Genomic DNA, 4,202 nt, shown 5'->3' on the forward strand with positions numbered 1-4,202 from the left:
GCCGGCTGTAGATGTGCGTAAAAGAATAAGACCCATTTATTAAATCAACTTTAGAATGTATACTTACGATTGTCGCTGATACAAGCAATATGCGTTTATGTAGCAGTAAACTATTGTGTTACTGCTACAACACTGAAAGTGGCCAATTGCCATATACAGGTTTTTTTTATATAAAGTCACTTTGATAAATAGTGAAGCATTTGGTCGACAATTGACGGAGACGTTATTGAGTTAAAGAGAAATGGAAAACATAACATGTAGAGTCTCGAAGTTATTTATTGTCTGTTCTCGGTATGAACCCTTAATAAGACTGGAATAAAATTCACAGAACAAATCAAATCGCATCCATCTAATGCGACATGACAAAATTATGCCGCGTTATTTCTAAATAATTCTAAGATTTAATAGTAGTACATATGGGTGATTATCTCAGCGAGAAAATTTGGCGGCAGAGCTGATAATTATGGTGTGGACTAATTGTTTTAGAGGTTTAATTTTTTTTCTAAAAAGAAAACACAAATTTTTATCTTAAGCCAAATTGCAAAGTTTTATAAAAGTCATTAATGTTTATTAAAAAAAAATTTTTTCATTCAAATCATAATTTTGGTGTGGCGTCCAGTATCCGTTGTTCTTGATGAATGTCTATGATAGAACCATAACATCCATTTATTTAACTAAAAATGCATTGTATTTTATTCTTCATTAGTTCAAGTATCTTATAAGAATATATAAATAAATATTAGTACATGAATTTATACTCAAAACTAGGCACTAAAAGTTGTCCATGTGAAATTGGCAATTTTGGTGGTAAATATTGAAGATGTTTTTGTGGTCGAACGAAACGCAATAAGACCAACAAACGTGTGTTAACCTGTGCGTTTAGTTCCGCTCCTGCACTGAGAGATGACACACGAGCCATATCTTGCTGGATCTGTCCGCCAAGCACGTAAGTATCTAATTTTGGTGTGTTAAAATACTTTTTAATGCAATTTTGGTGGTGTATGTAACTAATGACTTAGCAATACTTGTTTTTGTATGAAGTATATGCGAGGCATGTTAAAAGTTTCCTTTTTAAAATATTAAGTTAAATTGGAAGTGAATGATACGGTTTTTTTTTAATAATTTTTTTATGCACTTTTTCTAATTTTGGTGGATCAATTTTGGTGGTTTTGGTGGTAATTTGAAGCCCATCCACATAATTATAATTTTATTTTTAAGCCTTTTACATTTAAAATTTGCATTTACAACATTATTGACTCAATGCACTTATTTCAAGCAAAATATAAACACTTAGATACCTACTTTACTATAAAACTAAATTATAAAATATCACTATTTGTAATAATACCTCGTTGAGTTTCTTGCCGGATTCTTCTCAGCAGAGGTTTTTCCAAACCGGTGGTAGATTTTTTTTGACATTCATAAGTGCTTGTTATAGCCTAAATTGAATAAAGATATTTTGACTTTGACTTTTGACTTTGAAAACTTAATTTATTTTTTTAGAATGGCTAACCGCAAGAAAAAACAATCAAGAGAAGAAGTCCTCGAAAAGAATAGTGTCTTAAGGGCGATAAACAAGGAATTACGAACGAGAGTCTATTAGAAGCCCGAAGTCGAAGACTGAGCTTTAGTTAGTCGATGTTCGTAATTCTAGTACCGCCCGTGCGACATACAATGTTTTCATCACATTTGCGAGTAAAATTGTATACAAATAGTATTTGTAAAAGAAAAAGTAATATTTTTTTTAAATTGCCGATACCGCTGACTACGCTCTTGGCAGCGCCAGCCTCCGCGCCGCCCTCCCCCAGCCTGAGCATGCGCCCGACGTGCTCCTGCACGCCAGCACGACCAGCCAGCACGCCATGCAGTATCACACTCATTTACCGACCTTGGGCTTCATGACAAGAAAATTAGTACCGGCAATGACTCATTTACCGACCACGGGTTTCATGACACGCACATTAAGGTCGAGGGTTTTATTTGGGGGTTGCAACCATGGTAGCCTGCATGTTACGACACTGTTTAAGAGCAAGTGTGATGAAAATATAATTGCATTATCATCGACTTCGGGCTTCTAATAGACTCTCGTTCGTAATTCCTTATTTACCGCCCTTAAGACACAATGTACTATTTTGTTACTACGAGTTAAACATTGTATTTTCGTAGAGATTTTGGTACAATTAAAACGATTAATAAAACATTTATTTTCTTTTTATATCCAGCAGACAATTTGATCAAGAAAAATATTTTTTTACCTTGAATTAGCACAAGTACATCTAATTTTGGTGTAGATGTGCAATTTTGGTGGCCAATATATCTAATTTTGGTGGGTACAAGCAATTTTGGTGGTAATCAAATTACTAAAATCATAATATCTCCAAAACTACTATGTATAATGAAGGCCATTACGACACAATATTTATTATGACTTGTAACGTATTGTTGATATATCATTTTGACTCGGACAACAAAAATAAAAAGCCACCAAAATTAGGTAAATTTCAAGCTTGTTGAAATTCACCCATATCTAACAATAACAACTCAATGGTAAACGTTGGAGACGTACATCGAGTAAGTGGATGTGGGTGGACGACAAAAGTGGATAAAAGTCGCCATGACGACGGATTAGCGGGGCTCCCGGACGAAAGATTATATCAATAGCCTTTGCGAATTGCGAATTTTGTACGGGATATAAAATATGTTGGGGTAGCGAATGGGACAAAGGTGGACCGAATAGATACTTACAAGTATTTTAGACGGAATTTTACCAATAAGGAAAAGTCGTGACGAAATGTTGACTCGGGTATTAGGTGGTACAGTCGAAGTCAACGATATCTTTACACTTTACTACCTTGTCGCGGTCACTTCTTGTTTGAACTATTGTATCGCTTTGAGCTTAAAATCACTAAATTTCATAATACCTTATTCAATACCTAATACCCCTAATTCTCAAAATTACCATGGGCTCATGGGGGTTGTCTTATTGTCTCATTCTTAAAATGAATTCATTATGCCTGACCTAAAACGTCATATTCTTTAAATACCTAAAGGTTGAAATGCACAATTCCTTCGAATACCAAATGACCGAAATAACAAAATATTAAAATAACTCAAACTGAAAACACCTAAAAGGCAAAGTGCATATTTTTTTGTGTGCCAAAAAATTACTGTCGCGGCAGGAAAAGGAATATTCGTTTTATGTAAAAATTGACAACCTCATTGTAATACAAATTTAGGTATTTTGACATTTGGTTGTTTTAAGCATATGTTGTTTTGCCATGAAAGTGTTTTGAAGTTTAGGCATTATGAGACTAAAGTATTTTAAAATTCGACCATATTAAGGTTCCGGTGTTGAAAGAAAAAAATTAGGCATTCTGCAATTTAGGTAAAGTTTTGAGACCAAGATGTTTTTGATCTGGGGTGTTGATAAAGAGGTAAAATAAAATTTAGCAGTTATAAGCCCAAAGCTATAAAACTGTTCGATGAATCCTAAATTCATTATGATATTTTTGCTACAGGATGATTACTTTTAATGAATTCCTGATATTTCGATGGGTAATGTTCTATTACAGGTCCCGTACAAACAAATACATCAAGTATTCGACTTCAGATTCTCTAAGGCCTAGTACAGTCGGACTGCATTCTAACTGCAACGAAAAATGTATGGGCAGGCGGCAGTTGCAGTTTACTTTACGTTGCAGTAGGAATGCAGTCCGTCTCCACCGGCCCTAACCGCTAGGCTACCTAGATTATTTTTATAAGAAAAATAGCTTGTATTACAAGAGCTTGTATTGTAAAACAGCCGGTGAAATTACTGGCACTTGAGGTATCCCATCTTAGGCCTCTAGGTTGGCAACGCATCTGCAATACACCTGGTGTTGCAGATGTTTATGGGCGGTGGTGGTCTCTTAAGTACCATCAGGAGACCCACTTGCTCGTTTGCCATCCAGTCGAATAAAAAAAAGAATATTTTGATTAAGTTGTTGCTTTGAATACTGGGTGATACGATTTTCCCCGGTCGATGTATTATTTCCGTGTGTATTTTCGCAATTGCTTGCCTTGTGAAACGAAAGCTTTGCTCAGCTGGAGACTTCATTAAAATAAGATCAACGGAATATGTTTTTCCGACGTCTGAATCGGGACAAATTACCTTGTTCCCATTCAGAGACTCGCTCATAAATAATATATTTGTATTCTGAAAA

The sequence above is a fragment of the Choristoneura fumiferana genome, chromosome 23 (genome assembly GCF_025370935.1).
Source record: "Choristoneura fumiferana chromosome 23, NRCan_CFum_1, whole genome shotgun sequence".
In the NCBI taxonomy this organism is placed as follows: Eukaryota; Metazoa; Arthropoda; class Insecta; order Lepidoptera; family Tortricidae; genus Choristoneura; species Choristoneura fumiferana.